The sequence below is a fragment of the Pristiophorus japonicus genome, unplaced genomic scaffold (genome assembly GCF_044704955.1).
Source record: "Pristiophorus japonicus isolate sPriJap1 unplaced genomic scaffold, sPriJap1.hap1 HAP1_SCAFFOLD_288, whole genome shotgun sequence".
NCBI classification, from domain to species: domain Eukaryota; kingdom Metazoa; phylum Chordata; class Chondrichthyes; family Pristiophoridae; genus Pristiophorus; species Pristiophorus japonicus.
This window is the reverse complement of record NW_027252646.1, coordinates 229,917-247,179: the sequence shown is the minus strand read 5'-3', so window position 1 is coordinate 247,179 and position 17,263 is coordinate 229,917. Positions and strand designations below refer to the sequence as shown.

Below are 17,263 nucleotides of genomic sequence, written 5' to 3'. Positions count from 1 at the left end.
TATGTCATCTAAATAACATACTAACCCTTCAATACCTTGCAAAATCTGGTTCATCACCCCTTGGAATATGGCAGGGGCGGAAGACACTCCAAACGGTAGCCTATTAAATTGATTTCGGCATAGATGAGTATTTATAGTCAAACATGACTTGGACTCCTCATCTAGTTCAAGCTGGAAATCACGCAATTTGTCGATGTACAGCGACTCCGCTATTACACTCACGGATGCACCCGTGTCAATTTCCATTGATATCTCTCACTCCATCCACTCTCTCTCCCCTTCCCCCCATTCCCCACTCTCTCTCTCCCCTTCCCCCTCTCTCTCACTCCTTGCACTCTCTCTTTTCCCTTCCCCTCTCTTTTCTGTTCCTTCCCCTGTCTTTCACAGAGTAGGTGGCTCCATAGCTCAGGGGTTAGAGCACTGGTCTTGTAAACCAGGGGTTGTGGGTTCAAATCTCACTGGGGCCTACTCAAAATTAGCTCAGTATTTTAATTAACAAGGGCTTTAATTATAAATATTAAACAGCTCCAAGACCGACTCTGCAACAACAGGCTCCCTTCCCCCTCTCCTCTTCTCGATTCTATTTCCCCTTCCAAATCTCTTTCTCCCTTCCTCATCATGACCTGTTCTATATCTTTTTACCCCTCTCTCCTTTCCCGCTATCTCGCTTTCCCCGTCTCTCACTCATTCCCCTTTCCCCCCTTCCCTTGCCTCACCCTCTCACTCCTCTTGCTCTCCCCTTTCCTCTCTACTTTCATTCTCTCCCCACTCCTTCCTCTCTCTCCTTCCTCGTCTATCTTACTTCTCTCCCTAACCCCTCTGTCCGCTAACCACTCCTTCCCCCTCTCTCCCCTTCCCTCTCTCACTCCTTCCACTCTCTCCCCACCATTCCAGACACTCTCTCCACTTACCCCCTCTTTCCTCTCCCCCTCTGACTCTCCCTTCCCCTCACTCTTCCTACCTGTCTCCCCTTCCCTCTCTCTCACTCCTTCCCCTCTCTCTCCCCTTTTCCTCTCTCTCTCTCCCCTCTCTCTCTCCCCTTCCCTGATACGTCCTTACTGCACAGTATAAATGCACACGAGGCCCATGCTTGAGAGAAGGTCAGTCTGTGACCTGTCCTTTATTCCACAGCACTCAAGTGATGGAAGTGGGTGGAGCTTCCACTTTTATACCTGAAGATCCAGGTTAGGAGTGTCTCCCACAAGTTCACCCCCTTGTGGTCAATGTTCTCATAGTGTACAACTTTGGTCAGATGAGACATGGTTAAAATGCTGGTTGAATAAATGACAATTCCCCTCTCTCTTCCTCCTTGCACTCTCTCTTTTCCCTTCCCCTCTCTTTCCTGCTCCTTCCCCTGTCTTTCTCAAAGCAGGTGGCTCCATAGCTCAGGGGTTAGAGCACTGATCTAATAAACCAGGGGTTGTGAGTTCAAATCTCCCTGGGGCCTACTCAAAATTAGTTCAGTATTTAAGTTCACTGTCAATTAACAAGGGCTTAAATTATAAATATTAAACAGCTCTGAGACCGACCCTTGAAAAACAGGCTTCTCTCTACCCTTCCAAACCTCTCTCTTCCTTCCCCATCACAATCTGTTCTGCATCTTTTTACCCTCTCTCCCGCTATCTCTCTTTCCCCATCTCTCACTCCTTCCCCTCTCTCCCCTCACTCTCTATCCTTTCACCTATCTCGCCCCTTCTGCTCTCTCCTTGCTGATCTTTCTCCTCTTCCCCCTCTCTCTCAGCTTCCCCCCTCTCTCCCTCTCCTTCCCCCCCTCGCTCCCCATTCTGCTCTCTCTCCCCTTCCCCTCTCGCTCACTCCTTCCTCTCTCCCTTTTCATTTTCTCCCCTCCTCGCTCTATCTTCCCTCTCCTTCTCCCTCCCTTCACCTGTCTCCACTCCCCTCCCTCCTGACTTTCTCTCCTTCCCTCACTCTCGCTCTCCCCTTTCCCATCAGACTCTCCCCCTCCCCATCTCAACAATTCTCCCCTTCTCCCTCTCTCCCCTTCCTCCGCTCTGCACAGAAAGAGAGAGACAGTGAGAGAGAGAGAGAGAGAGATCAAGAGACTGAGAGACAGAGAGACAGAGAGAAAGACAGAGAGACAGAGAGATTGAGGCAGAGTGTGACTGAGTTGTTTTGGGATGTTTTACTACGTGAAAGACCCGATATATCGATGTTGAGAGGCGAATATTGAAGAGACGGAGGCTGGAGTCTGGGGGATGAGACACAATCTGAGCGTTTCACTGACCCCTCCTCATTCTTCAAACACACAGCACTAACTGGGGAATGACCCACAGCCCAGAGCAGGTGGTTCCATAGCTCAGGGGTTAGAGCACTGGTCTATTATATCAGGGGTAGTGGGTTCAAATCTCACTGGGGCCAACTCAGAATTAACTCAGTATTTAAATTAGCAAGGGCTTTAATTGTAAATATGGATCAAATACTTTATTTAGATGGAGAGTGACAGAGTTAATTCAGAGATGAGGGCCTTGAAGTTCAGGAAAGATAACTTTGATGGTGTGAGATGTGAATAGACTGGCCAGTGACCCTTAAAGGGTCGATGTTGGATTGATAATGGCCAACATTTAAAGATCACATGGATGAACTCCAACAATTACACATCCCTATATGGAGTAAAAATAAAATGGGGAATGTGGCTCACAAGGGAAATGAAGGATAGTGTTAAATCCAAGGAAGAGGCATATAAATTGGCCAGAAAAAGCAGCAAACCTGAGGACTGGGAGAATTTTGTAACACAGCAGAGGAGGACAAAGGGTTTAACCAGGAGGGGGAAAATAGAGTATGAGAGGAAGCTTGCAGGCAACATAAAAACTGACTGCAAAAGCTTCGAAAAAGATTAGTGACGACAAACATAGATCCCTTGCAGTCAGATTCAGGTGAATTTATAATGGGGAACAAAGAAATGGCAGACCAGTTAAACAAATACTTTGGTTCTGTCTTCACGAAGGAAGACACAAATAAGTTTCCGGAAGTACGAGGGGACTGCGGGGGGGGGAGGGTCGAGTGAGAAGGGGGAACTGAAGGATATCCGTATTAGGTGGGAAATTGTGTTCGGGAAATTGATGGGATTGAAGGCTGATAAATCCCCAGGGCCTCCCAGAGTACTTAAGGAAGTGGCCCTCAAAATAGTGGATGCATTGGTGATCATTTTCCAACAGTCTATCGCCTCTGGATCAGTTCCTATGGACTGGAGGGTAACTAATGTTATGCCGCTGTTTAAAAAAGGAGGGAGAGAGAAAGCGGGTAATTATAGAGCGGTTAGCCTGACATCGGTAGTGGGGAAAATGATGGAATCAATTATTAAACATGAAAAAGCAGCACATTTGGAAAGCAGTGACAGGATCGGTCCAAGTCAGCATGGATTTATGAAAGGGAAATCATGCCAGACAAATCTTCTCGAATTTTTTGAGGATGTAACTAGTAGAGTGGACAGGGATGTGGTGTATTTGGACTTTCAAAAGGCTTTTGACAAGGTCCCACAAAAGAGATTAGTGTGCAAAATTAAAGCAGATGGTATTGGGGGTAATGTATTGACGTGGATAGAGAACTGGTTGGCAGACAGGAAGCAAAGAATCGGGAAAACGGGTCGTTTTCAGAATGGCAGGCAGTGACTAGTGGAGTGCCGCAGGGCTCAGTGCTGGGACCCCAGCTATTTACAATATACATTAATGATTTGGATGAAGGAATTGAGTGTAATATCTTCAAGTTTGCAGATGACACTAAGCTGGGTGGCAGTGTGAGCTGTGGGGAGGACACTAAAAGTGTGTTGGGTGACTTGGATAGGTTAGGTGAGTGGGCAAATGCATGGCAGATGCAGTATAATGTGGATAAATGTGAGGTTATCCACTTTGGTGGCAAAAACATGAAGGCGAATATTATCTGAATGGCGGCAGATTAGGAAAAGGGGAGGTGCAACGAGACCTGGGTGTCATGGTACATCAGTCATTGAAAGTTGGCATGCAGGTACAGCAGGTGGTGAAGAAGGCAAATGGTATGTTGGCCTTCATAGCGAGAGGATTTGAGTAGAGGAGCAGGGAGGTCTTACTGCAGTTGTACAGGGCCTTGGTGAGGCCTCACCTGGAATATTGAGTTCAGTTTTGTTCTCCTAATCTGAGGAAGGACATTCTTGCTATTGAGGGAGTGCAACGAAGGTTCACCAGACTGATTCCCGGGATGGCTGGACTGACATATGAGGAGAGACTGGATCGACTGGGCTTATATTCACGGGAATTTAGAAGGATGAGAGGGGATCTCATAGAAACATATAAAATTCTAACGGGACTGGACAGGTTAGATGCAGGAAGAATGTTCCCGATGTTCGGGAAGTCCAGAACCAGGGGACATAGTCTAAGGATAAGGCGTAAGCCATTTAGGACTGAGATGAGGAGAAACTTCTTCACTCAGAGAGTTGTTAACCTGTGGAATTCCCTGCCGCAGAGAGTTGTTGATACCAGTTCATTGGATATATTCAAGAGGGAGTTAGATATGGCCCTTACGGCTAAAGGGATCAAGGGGTATGGAGAGAAAGCAGGAATGGGGTACTGAGGGAATGATCAGTCATGATCTTATTGAATGGTGGTGCAGGCTCGAAGGGCCGAATGGCCTACTCCTGCACCTATTTTCTGTGTTTCTATGTTTCTATGTAAGAAAGAACCAAAGTATTTGTTCAATTGGACTGCCATTTCTTTGTTCCCCATTATAAATTCACCTGATTCTGACTGCAAGGGACCTACATTTGTCTTCACTAATTGTATTCTCTTCACATATCTATAGAAGCTTTTGCAGTCAGTTTTTATGTTCCCTGCAAGCTTACTCTCATACTTTACTTACCCCGTCCTAATTAAACCCTTAGTCCTCCTCTGCTGAATTCTAAACAACAGACTCCCCTCACACCCTTCCCCCTCTCCTCTTCTCGTCTCTCTGACACTCTCCCCTTCCAAATCTCTCTCTCCCTTCTCCATCATGTCCCGTTCTACATCATTTTACCCCCTCTGCCTTTCCCGCTATCTCGCTTTCCACATCTGTCATTCATTCCCTTCTCCCCCCTTCCCCCTCCCTCACCTCACCCTCTCTCCTTCCCCCTCTCTCTCTTCCCCCTCTCTCCTTTCATTCTCTCCCCACTCCTTCCTCTCTCTCCTTTCTCCTCTATCTTCCCTCTCTCTCTCTCCGCTCCCTCTCTCTCTTTCCCCGCCCGCTCTTTCCCCGACCCAGTCTCTCCCCACTCTCTCCCCTTCCCCTCTGCCCTTTCACTCTCCTCTCTCTTTTCCCTTTCTTTTCCCTTTCTTTTCAGATTCTCCCCTTCTCCCTCTCTCTCCCCTTCCTTTCTCTTTCACCTGACTCCCCTCTTTCTCCCCTCCACCTCTCTCTCACTCCTTCCACTCTCTCCCCTTCCCCCTCTATCTCACTCCTTCCACTCTCTCTTTTCTTTTCCCCTCTCTTTTCTGCTCCTTCCACTGTATTTCCCAGAGCAGTTGGCTCCATAGCTCAGGGGTTCGAGCACTGGTCTTGTAAACCAGGGGTTCTGAATTCAAATCTCACTGGGGCCTACTCAAAATCAGTTCAATATTTAAATTCAATGTCAATTAATAAGTGTTTTAAACATAAATATTAAACAGCTCCGAGACCGACCCTGCAGCAATCGTCTCCTCTTGTCTCCAGTAATCTCTCTCTCCCTTCCCATTCTACATCTTTTTCCTGCTATATAACGTTCCCCGTCTTTCACACACTCCACTCTCCCCCGCTCACCCTCTCTCCTTCCCCCAGTCTCTCCCCTTCCCCTCTCTCCCCCCATTCTTTCACTCTCTCTCTCTCTCCGTCCCCCCTCTCTTTCCCCTTGCCCCTCTATCTCTCTCCCCATTCCCCGCTCTCTTTCCCCTTCACGTCTCTTTCCCACTCCTCCACTCTCGCTCTCCCATTCCCCTCCCACATTCACCTTCCTGCCTCTCTCTCGCTCTCCACTTCCCCTCTCTCCCCTTCTCTCTCACTTTCATTCACCCCCCACTCCTTCCCTCTCTCTCCCCTCCCACTCATTCCCCGACCACCCTCTCTCCCCTTCCCCCTCTGCCTTTTCACTCTCCCTTTCCCTCTCCCCTCCCCTCTCTCTCCTCCCCGACCTCCTCCGTCTCTCTCTCGTTTCCCTTTCTTTTCACATTCTCCCCTTCTCCCTCTCTTTCCCGTTCCCATCTCTCCTCTCCCCTTCTCTCTCTCCCCTTCCCTTCTCTCTCTTCCTCCATGTCTCCCCTTCCCCCTCCCTCTCATTCCTTCTACCTCTCTCTCACTCCTTTCACTCTCTCTCTCCGCTTCCCCCTCTCTCTACCCTTCCACTCTCTCTCTCACTCCTTCCCCCTCTTTTTCCCTTTCCCCCCTCTTTCCCCTGCCACACCGCTCCCTTCCCCCCCTCTCTCTCCCCTTCCCGCTCTCTTCATCCCTGTCTCCATTCCCTCTCTGTCCCCATTCCTCTCTCACTCCTCCCCTCTCTTCCCCTCCCCTCTTTCCCCTCTCCCCTCTCTCCCTCCCTTCCACACTCTCTCTCTCTCCCCTTCTGCTCCCTCTCTCTCCCCTTCCCTCCCTCCCTCTCTCTCTCCCCTCCCTCTCTCTCTCCCCTTCCCCATCTCTCTCACTCCTTCCCCCTCTCTCTCTCCCCTTCCTCCTCTGTCTCCCCTTCCCCCTCTCTCTCACTCCTTCCACTCTCTCTTTTCCCTTCCCCTCTCTTTCCTGCTCCTTCCCCTGTCTCCATAGCTCAGGGGTTCGAACACTGGTCTAGTAAACCAGCGGTCGTTAGTTCAAATCTCACTGGGGCCTACTTGAAATTAGTTCAGTATTTAAATTCGCTGTCAATTAACAAGTGTTCTAATTATAAATATTAAACAGCTCTGAGACTGACCCTGGAATAATAGGCTACTCTCTCCCCTTCCAAATCTCTCTCTGTCTTCCCCATCATGACCCGTTCTACATCTTATTTCTGGCTTTCCGCTCTCTCCACTTCCCTCTGTAATTACATTCTCTCTCTCCTTCCTCCTCCATCTTCCCCCTCTCTAATGACATTCTCTCACTCCTTCCTCCTCGATCTTCTCTCTCCCTTTCCGCTCTCTCCACTTCCCTCTCTAATTACATTCTCTCACTCCTTCCTCCTCCAGCTTCCCCCTCGAGAGATGGCGAGTGAGAGATTGAGGCAGAGTGTGACTGAGTTGCCTTGGCATGTTTTACTACGTGAAAGGCCCGATATTCGTTGGAATTCAGAAGAATGAGAAGTGATCTTATCGAAACGTATAAGATTATGAGGGGGCTTGACAAGGTGGATGCAGAGAGGATGTTTCCACTGATGGGGGAGACTAGAACTAGGGGGGCATGATCTTAGTATAAGGGGCCGTCCATTTAAAACTGAGATGAGGAGGAATTTCTTCTCTCAGAGGGTTGTAAATCTGTGGAATTCGCTGCCTCAGAGAGCTGTGGAAGCCGGGACATTGAATAAATTTAAGACAGAGATAGACAGTTCCTTAACCGATAAGGGGATAAGGGGGCGGGCAGGGAAGTGGAGCTGAGTCCATGATCGGTTCAGCCATGATCGTATTAAATGGCGGAGCAGACTCGAGGGGCCGTATGGCCTCCTCCTGCTCCTATTTCTTATGTTGCCCTCTCTCTCCCCTTCCCCTCCCTCTCTTTTCCCTTCCCCCCTCTCTCTCACTACACTTCTGCTCTCTCCCCTTCCCCAATCCTTCTCACTCCTTCCCCTCTCTCTTCCCCTCGCTCTCTTTCCCACTCCTTCCCGTCTCTCTCACCCGCTTCCCCTCTCTCTTCCACCCTCTCTCCCCTTCCCCTTATTTCTCTCTCCCCTTGCAGTCTCTCTCTCCCTTCCCCTTCACGACCTGTTCTTAATCTTGTTACCCCTCTCTCACTTTCCCGCTATCTCACTTTCCCCGTCTCTCACTCATTCCCCTCTTCCCCCTTCACCCTCCCTCGCCCCACCTTCTTCCCTTCCCCCCTCTCACTCCTTCCCCCTCTCTCACTCCGTCCCCCTCTCTCCCCTCCCTCTCCCCCTCTCCCCCTTCACCTCTGCCATTTCACTCTCCCTCCCCTCTCTTTCCTCCCTTCCCTCCTCTCTCTCTTTCCTTTCTTTTCAGATTCTCCCCTTCTCCCTCTCTCTCCCCTTCCTTTCTCTCTCCCTACCTCCTCCTTCTCTCCTAATCCCCTCTCTCCCCTTCCCCTCTCTCTCACACCTTCCCCCTCTTTCTCACTCCTTCCACCTCTCTCTCACTCATTCCCTCTCTCTCCCCTTCCCTCTCACTTTCCCCTTCCCCTCTCTCTCTCCCCTTCCCTCTCTCTATCCCCTTCCCCTCTCTCTCACTCCTTCCATTCTCTCTTTTCCCTTCCCCTCTCTTTCCTGCTCCTTACCCCTGTCGTTCCCAGAGTAGGTGGCTCCATAGGTCAGGGGTCAGGGGTTAGAACACTGGTCTTGTAAACCAGGGGTTGTGAGTTCAAATCTCACTGGGGCTCACTCAAGATTTAAATTCACTGTTAATTTACAAGGGCTTTAATTATAAATATTACCAGCTCTGAGACCGACCCTAGAACAACAGGCTCCCCTCTCCTCTCCTTGTCTCCCTTACACTCTCTCTTCCCCTTCCAAATCTTTCTCTGCCACCCCCATCACTGTTATGTTCAGAATAAATCCAGATGACTCACTGGGGCCTACTCAAAATTAGATCAGTATTTAAATTCACCGTCAATTAATAAGGGATTTAATTATAAATATTAAACATCTTTGAGACTGATCCTGAAACTGCTCTTGTATTCACTGGAGTTCAGAAGAATGAGAGGGGACCTCATAGAAACGTTTAAAATTCTGACGGGGTTAGACAGGTTAGATGCAGGAAGAATGTTCCAATGTTGGGGAAGTCCAGAACCAGGGGACACAGTCTAAGGATAAGGGGGAAGCCATTTAGGACCGAGATGAGGAGGAATTTCTTCACCCAGAGAGTGGTGAACTTGTGGAATTCTCTACCACAGAAAGTTGTTGAGGCCAATTCACTAAATATATTCAAAAAGGAGTTAGATGAAGTCCTTACTACTAGGGGGATCAAGGGGTATGGTGAGAAAGCAGGAATGGGGTACTGAAGTTGCATGTTCAGCCATGAACTCATTGAATGGCGGTGCAGGCTAGAAGGGCCGAATGGCCTACTCCTGCACCTAGTTTCTATGTTTCTATGTTTCTATGAAACTATTGTGACCTTGGTCTCTTTATTGAGACCCCAGAGTGGGGAAGCAGCATGGTGGATCACCTTATGTACCTGCTTGTCCCAGGGTGCACAAGTGACCCTTAGGCCTCCCACAGGTGTGCCCCCTAGTGGCAAGTCTGACATATTGGTGAGGTTTAGGTGCATACAGAACATCACTCCCCCCCCGCCCCCTCCAAAGGCTTATGTACCAGTTATTTGCAAGTTGAGGCGATATGACGCCCTGTGTCCCCGGGTCGATCACCTGATTTGAATTCCTGGCCTGGGTGAGTTGGTCGGAACGTTGCTGCCCGGCCGAGTGCCTGGTGTGATGGGACAGACGTGGCCAGGTCCTTTCACAATGGTGGCCTGCTTATCGATAGTTTGCAGTCTGGTCTGGTCCAAACGCTTTCTGCGTTTGCTCAGTACATGGTTACACAACCAAACACTCCATTTTCATCACACACACACACACACTCCATTCCCCTCTTTGTCTCACACAGTGCTCTCGGCCCCATCTGGGGGCCCTGAATATTGTCCACGTCACTTATTCTGATGTGGCGTGGAGGGGGGCCGTACGATCGTGGTGCATTCTCTGCTGATAGCAGACGGAAGGCTCGGTCCTGAGCGACTCTGTCCGGTGACTGCGTAGCAACCCGGGACAGCCGGGGTCTGTAGGGAGTCTACCGCGACACGTGTGGTGCTCGGCTTGGTGATCTGGGCTGCCCGCTGCGGACTATTGTCGCTGACCCTAAGGCCTGGAGAGCCCAGGATGGGCCGATACGGCCCTGAGACTTTCAGTGGTAGCGGGAGGCCGTGTGGTCCCCCGGGGATCCTGGGACGTAGTACGGAGGTTCCCGCACCACCGACTGTGTGTAGCCTCCCTGCCTTTCTTTGTAACACGTTGCAGGGTTTGTCCCACAGGGAGGGGGGGGCAATCTGATGGGATGAGCATTACGTCTTTGCGACGGATAAGCTGCAACACTCCCGTCTGGCGGTTCGCCGTGAGCAGGCGGTAATGTGATAACACATCACTTGCTACAAGTACTTTGTCAGATACATATACGACCGGTTGTTGTTCGCCCGCTACTTTGGCTTGTTTTAACGTACCCCCGACCCCATATGATAGTACACCATTGGCCGCGAAAGAACGCTCACATGGGTTCCACAGTGCAAACAACTTATTGGAACATAGTGGGTTCCTGGCCTTCTCAGCGGCCCCCCCCTTTACCTTTGCCCCAAACCCAGTGGCCTTCCTCGCTGGCCAACACATGCCTCTGTTCCGTTGCGGCCACATCCCGTGGTCTGGACGTTTCTCTCGACCCGTGGTCTGGACGCTTCTCTCGACTGCCGCCATCTTCCTCCCCAGGGTTTCCCGCCTCTGGCGTCGGGAAGACACATTCGGATGGTTTCGGCCGGAGCCCCGCTCCGCTTGGTCGACCTGGAGCCTCTTCCGTCGCCGCCAAGAGGTCGTCGGCTTCGGGTGCTGGGTACCCCCGTCTGTAACCGCTGCTCGGTTGGTCTTCGCCTCCTGGTGGTCGCGATGAGCGGCCTGTGCCTCGGGGGTCTGCAAATGGATCTGCACTTCGACGCCTGGTTCAGCTGAAGGTGGGGGGCTTGCTCAGCCTTTGAGCAAGGGGAGAGGTTGTTCGCCGGAGAAGGTACGCAGAGGTCTTCCCAGTTCCATCGAATCTTCCCCATCCACCTTCTACCAAGCAGCATTGGCCCATCACCTGAAACAATCCACAGAGGTAAATCGCGCACCGCTCCCTCATGGGATACCCTTATGCCCGCACTACCAATAACTGGTCTCAGTTCCTTGGTGTAGGTGCCCAGCTTTGCCTGAATCGGGATCAGCTTGGGTCCTTGTGCTCTGTCGCCCCCCCCCACAGCCTCTCGAATGCCTTCTGGCTCATTATTGATTGACCCGCCCCCGTGTCTAGTTCCATGGAGACTGGAGTACCGTTAGGTCCAACTTTTCACATTATCGGAGGGCTTTTGGTGGTGAAGGTGTGTACCCCATGTACTTCCCCTTCAGCCTCAGGTTGAGTTGCCTCTCCTGCTCGTTCAGCGTGACCCTCGCTGGATCGATGGTCCTCTCCTGACTCTGCCACGTGGTGAGTCACAGACCGTTTGCACATTCGCTGGAGGTGCCCCATTGTTCCACGGCCCTTGCACACACAGGGCTTGAATCGACATTGATGGGCTCGATGGCTGACCCCAGCAGCGCCAACATGGTGCTAATGGATACGCATTCACGGCCCACGGCGGACTCTGAGTCACTCGAGGCCTAGGTCTGGCCTCTGCGGTCATGTGGGCCCTGTCCTGTGCCGCTCTGCCTGCTGAATACATTATTTTATGCACAGTACTTGCCGGTGAGCTTCGAATCTGTTTCGTGTTATCGCTCGTGGATATGAAGGCCTGGGCTGTCGTGATGGCCTTGCTCAGATAGAAACATAGAAACAGAGAAAATAGGTGCAGGAGTAGGCCATTCGGCCCTTCGAGCCTGCACCACCATTCAATAAGATCATGGCTGATCATTCACCTCAGTACCCCTTTCCTGCTTTCTCTCCATACCCCTTGATCCCTTTAGCCTTAAGGGCCATAACTAACTCCCTCTTGAATATATCCAATGAACTGGCCTCAACAACTCTCTGCGGCAGGGAATTCCACAGGTTAACAACTCTCTGAGTGAAGAAGTTTCTCCTCATCTCGGTCCTAAATGGCCTACCCCTTATCCTTAGATTGTGTCCCCTGGTTCTGGACTTCCCCAACATCGGGAACATTCTTCCCGCATCTAACCTGTCCCGTCCCGTCAGAATCTTATACGTTTCTGTGAGATCCCCTCTCATCCTTCTAAACTCCAGTGTATAAAGGCCCAGTTGATCCAGTCTCTCCTCATATATCAGTCCAGCCATCCCGGGAATCAGTCTGGTGAACCTTCGCTGCACTCCCTCAATAGCAAGAATGTCCTTCCTCAGATTAGGAGACCAAAACTGAACACAATATTCCAGGTGTGGCCTCACCAAGGCCCTGTACAACTGCAGTAAGACCTCCCTGCTCCTATACTCAAATCCCCTCGCTATGTCGGCCAACATACCATTTGCCTTCTTCACCGCCTGCTGTACCTGTATGCCAACTTTCAATGACTGATGTACCATGACACCCAGGTCTCGTTGCACCTCCCCTTTTCTTAATCTGTCACCATTCAGATAATATTCTGCCTTCCTGTTTTTGCCTCCAAAGTGGATAACCTCACATTTATCCACATTATACTGCATCTGCCATGCATTTGCCCACTCACCTAACCTGTCCAAGTCACCCTGCAACCTCTTAGCATCCTCCTCACAGCTCACACCGCCACCCAGTTTAGTGTCATCTGCAAACTTGGAGATATTACATTCAATTCCTGCATCTAAAGCATTGATGTATATTGTAAATAGCTGGGGTCCCAGCACTGAGCCCTGCGGTACCCCACTAGTCACTGCCTCCCATTCCGAAAAGGACCCGTTTATCCCGGGCTCCGGCAGACAGCAGCTTGCGAAGGATGACCTCGTGACCGATTCCGAGCACGAAACCGTTCGGCAACATTTCCCGCAAAGATCCCGCAAAAACCGTACTGCCCCGCAAGGAATCTTCTGGCCCTGGGAGCGACAGTGGGTGTAAAAGTGATACCTGGCCTTTAAGGTGCTCTCCTTCGGCTTGAGGCGTTCCCACACCAGCACACACAGCTCTGTGTAAGTCTTCTCCTCTGGTTTGACCGGTGCCAGCAGGTTTTTGAGCAGGCCGTATATCGGAGACCCACATACGGTGAGGAGAATCGCCCTGGTCTTGATCGCCCTCTCTCAGCCTCGTCCTGTTCATTGGCGACGTAGTACCGGTCGGGACGCTCAACGAAGGCTTCCCAAATCATCACCCTCAACAAATCCCTCAACAAGACCAACGGCAGCCATTACCGTGTGAAGGTTGGTGATCCGTTACTCGTCGCCAGTGAGTGATGTTCAGAATAAATCCACAGGACTGTATTGCAAGCTCAAACTGTGGTGACCTTGTGCTCTTTATTCAGACTCCAGGGTGGGGAAGCAGTATGGTGAGTCACCTTATATACCTGCTTGTCCCAGGGTGTACAGGTGACCATTGGGTCTCCCACAGGTGTGCCCCCTAGTGGCAAGTCTTACATATTGGTGACGTTTACATGTGTACACAACAATCACGACCCGTTCCACATCTTTTTATTCCTCTCTCACTTTCCCGCTATCTCGCTTTCCCCGTCTCTCACTCATTCCCCTCTCCCCCTTTCCCCTCCCTCGCCTCACCCTCTTCCCGTCCCACTCTCTCCCCTTCCGACTCTGCCTTTCCACTCTCCCTCTCCCTCCTCCTTCTCCGCTCCCTTTCCTCCCCTCCCTCCTCTCTCTCTCTCCTTTCCCTTTCCTTTCAGATTCTCCCCTTCTCCCTCTCTCCCCTTCCCCTTTCTCTATCCCCTTCCTCGCTCTCTCACTCCTTCCCCTCTCTCTCTCACTCCTTCCCCATCACTCCTCTTAACATCTCTTTCACCTTCCCCCCCCTCTCTCTCCCCTTCCTACTCTTTCCCCTCCCCTCTCTCACTCTCGCCTTCCCCCCTCTCTCTCCCCTTCTCCCTCTCTCCCTTTCCCTTCCCTCTCTTTCCCCTCCCCTCTCTTGCTCTCCCCTTCCCCCCTCTCTTTCCCCTTCCCACTCTTTCCCCTCCCCCTCTTGCTCTCCCCTTCCCCCTCTCTCTCTCCCCTTCCCCTCTCGCTCACTCCTTCCCCTCTCCCTTTTCATTTTCTCCCCTCCTCTCTCTCTCCTCCCTCTCCTTCTCCCTCCCCTCCACAGTCTCCACTCCCCTCCATCCTCCCTTTCATTCCTTCGCTCTCGCTCTCCCCTTTCCCATCAGACTCTCCCCCTCCCCATCTCTCCAATCCCCCCCCTCTCTTCCCTTCTCCCTCTCTCTCCCCTTCCCCCGCTCTGCCCTCCCGCCTCGAGAGACAGAGTGAGAAGGTGAGAGACAGAAAGAAAGAGACAGAGACAGAGAGACAGAGAGACAGAGAGATTGGGACAGACTGTGACTGAGTTGCCTTGGGATGTTTTACTACGTGAAAGACCCGATATATCGATGTTGAGAAGTGAATATTGAAGAGACGGAGGCAGGAGTCTGGGGGATGAGACACAATCTGAGCGTTTCACTGACCCCTCCTCATTCTTCAAACACACAGCACTAACTGGGGAATGACCCACAGCCCAGGGCAGGTGGTTCCATAGCTCAGGGGTTAGAGCACTGGTCTAGTAAACCATGGGTCGTGGGTTCAAATCTCACTGGGGGCAATTCAAAATTAGATCAGTATTTAAATTCACCATCAATTAATAAGGGATTTAGTTATAAATATTAAACATCTTTGAGACTGATCCTGAAACTACTGTCTCTCTGCCTTTCCCATGATGACATGTTCAACATCTTTTTCCTCTCTCGTTCTCCCCTTCCCTCTCGAATTTCATTCTCTTCCCACTCCTTCCTCCCCTCTCTCCCCTATCCACTCTCCCCTCTGCCTTTTCACTTCCCCATCTTCCCTCCCCTCTCTCCTCTCTCTCTCTTTTCCCTTTCTTTTCAGATTCTCCCCATTCTCCCTCTCTCGCCTTTCCATCTCTGTCCCCTTCTCCTCTCTCCCCTTCTAATCTCTCCCCTCCCACTCTCTTTCTCTCCCATTCTGAGTTCTCCCATTCGTCTCTCTCACTCCTTCCACTCTCTCTTTCCCCTTCCCCTCTCTTTCCTTCCCCTTGACCTGTCTTTCCCAGCGCAGGTGGCTCCATAGCTCAGGGGTTAGAGCACTGGACTCGTAAACCAGTGGTTGTGAGTTCAAATCTCACTGGGTCTTACTCAATTTTGGCTTCTGTTTCTGAATTGACCGTCAAGAGGCCGACACCATCAACAGAAACCGACTCAATCCGCACTTTACAATCTGCCCACAGCACTTTCACTTCCCACCCCCGGTCTGTATCCCACCTTTTCCACATCCAGTCTCAGAGACACCGATATATCACCGACTCATAGAAACTTACAGCAGGGAAGGAGACCATTTCGGCCCATCGTGTCCGCACCAGCCGACCAAGAGCTATCTGCTGGGCAGGGCCACATAGTCCGCATGTCCCAGACACGAGACTCCCAAAGCAAGCGCTCTACTCGGAACTCCTTCACGGCAAGCGAGCCAAAGGTGGGCAGAGGAAACACTCTCAAAGCCTCCCTGATAAAGTGCAACATCCCCACCGACACCTGGGAGTCCCAGGCCAAAAACCAGTCCGCCCGGAGTGGAGGAAGTACATCCGGGAGGGCGCTGAGCACCTCGAGTCTCGTCGCCGAGAGCGTGCAGAAACCAAGCGCAGGCAGCGGAAGGAGCGTGCGGCAAACCAGTCCCACCCTCCCCTTCCCTCAACGTCCATCTGTCCCACCTGTGACAGGGACTGTGGTTCCCGTATTGGACTGTTCAGTCACCTCAGGACTCATGTTAAGAGTGGGAGCAAGTCTTCCTCGATTCCGAGGGACTGCCTATGATGATGATATGATCCCAGCCTGATCCCACTTTCCAGCTCTCGGTGCGTAGCCCTGTAGCTTACGGCACTTCAAGTGCACATCCAAGTACCTTTTAAATGTGGTGAGGGTTTCTGCCTCTACCACCCTTTCAGGCCGTGAGTTCCAGAACCACACCACCCTCTGGGTGAAGGAATGGAGGTCTCCCCTCAGCCTCCTCTGTTCCAAAGAAAACAACCCCAGCCGATCCAATCTTTCCTCGTGGCTAAAATTCTCCAGTCCCGCTAACATCCTGGTAAATCTCCTCTGCACCCTCTCCAGTGCAATCACATCCTTCCTGCGATATCCTGACATTTCCCAGTTCCTGCCTTCGCTGGTTTTAGGCTCGAGATGCGGCAATGGTCACAAGATGATCCAGTTGGGATTTTCCACAAATAATGAATCCCACGGCCACATCTGTTTGACCCTCGGAGGGCACTCTGTAAAATCACCAAATTTATTAAATGCATACCTTAACCCCGCCCTGTGGTTACGCTCGAACTGTACACAACACTGGTTAGGCCACAGCTGGAGTACTGCGTGCAGTTCTGGTCACCACATTACAGGAAGGATGTGATTGCACTGGAGAGGGTGCAGAGGGGATTTACCAGGATGTTGCCGGGACTGGAAAACTTTAGCCATGAGGAAAGATTGGATAGGCTGGGGTTGTTTTCCTGGGAACAGAGGAGGCTGAGGGGAGATTTAATTGAGGTGTATAAAATTATGAGGGGCCTGGATAGAGTGGATAGGAAGGACCTATTTCCCCTTAGCAGCGGGGGTCAATAACCAGGTGGCACAGATTTAAAGTAATTGGGGGGAGGTTTAGAGGGGATTTGAGGGGAAATGTCTTCACCCAGAGGGTGGTGGGGGTCTGGAACTCACGGCCTGAAAGGGTGGTAGAGGCAGAAACCCTCACCACATTTAAAAAGTACTTGGATGTGCACTTGAAGTGTCGTAACCTACAGGGCTACGGACCCAGAGCTGGAAAGTGGGATTAGGCTGGGTAGCTCTTGGTCGGCCGGTACGGACACGATGGGCCGGAATGTCCTCCTTCCATGCTGTAAATGTTTATGATTCACTGATTCTCTCTCTCACTCCTTCCCACATTCTACCCGTCGTAAACTACAGGTGATCCAAAACTCGGCTGCCCCGTGTCCTAACTCGCACCGAGTCCCACTCACCCATCACCCCCTGTGCTCACTGCCCCGTGTCCTAACTCGCACCGAGTCCCGCACACCCATCACCCCCTGTGCTCACTGCCCCGTGTCCTAACTCGCACCGAGTCCCACTCACCCCTCACCCACTGTGCTCACTGACCCCGTGTCCTAACTCGCACCGAGTCCCGCTCACCCATCACCCCCTGTGCTCACTGACCCCGTGTCCTAACTAACACCCAGTCCCACTCACCCATCACCCCCTGTGCTCGCTGACCCCATGTCCTAACTCGCACCCAGTC

At 51.4% G+C, this 17,263-nt stretch overlaps 5 non-coding genes across 5 annotated transcripts; all 5 read left to right on the top strand.

Annotated features, from left to right (window-relative positions):
- The first annotated feature begins 394 nt into the window (after window positions 1-394).
- trnat-ugu (transfer RNA threonine (anticodon UGU)) lies at window positions 395-467 on the top strand. The gene has a single exon. It is a non-coding gene; the product is annotated as a tRNA-Thr (tRNA).
- Window positions 468-1,374: 907 nt separating this feature from the next.
- Window positions 1,375-1,447, top strand: trnai-aau (transfer RNA isoleucine (anticodon AAU)). Its single transcript has one exon. It is a non-coding gene; the product is annotated as a tRNA-Ile (tRNA).
- An 859-nt stretch (window positions 1,448-2,306) lies between these two features.
- Window positions 2,307-2,379, top strand: trnan-auu (transfer RNA asparagine (anticodon AUU)). The gene has a single exon. It is a non-coding gene; the product is annotated as a tRNA-Asn (tRNA).
- Window positions 2,380-14,497: 12,118 nt separating this feature from the next.
- trnat-agu (transfer RNA threonine (anticodon AGU)) lies at window positions 14,498-14,570 on the top strand. Its single transcript has one exon. It is a non-coding gene; the product is annotated as a tRNA-Thr (tRNA).
- A 475-nt stretch (window positions 14,571-15,045) lies between these two features.
- Window positions 15,046-15,118, top strand: trnat-cgu (transfer RNA threonine (anticodon CGU)). Its single transcript has one exon. It is a non-coding gene; the product is annotated as a tRNA-Thr (tRNA).
- Window positions 15,119-17,263: the final 2,145 nt, after the last annotated feature.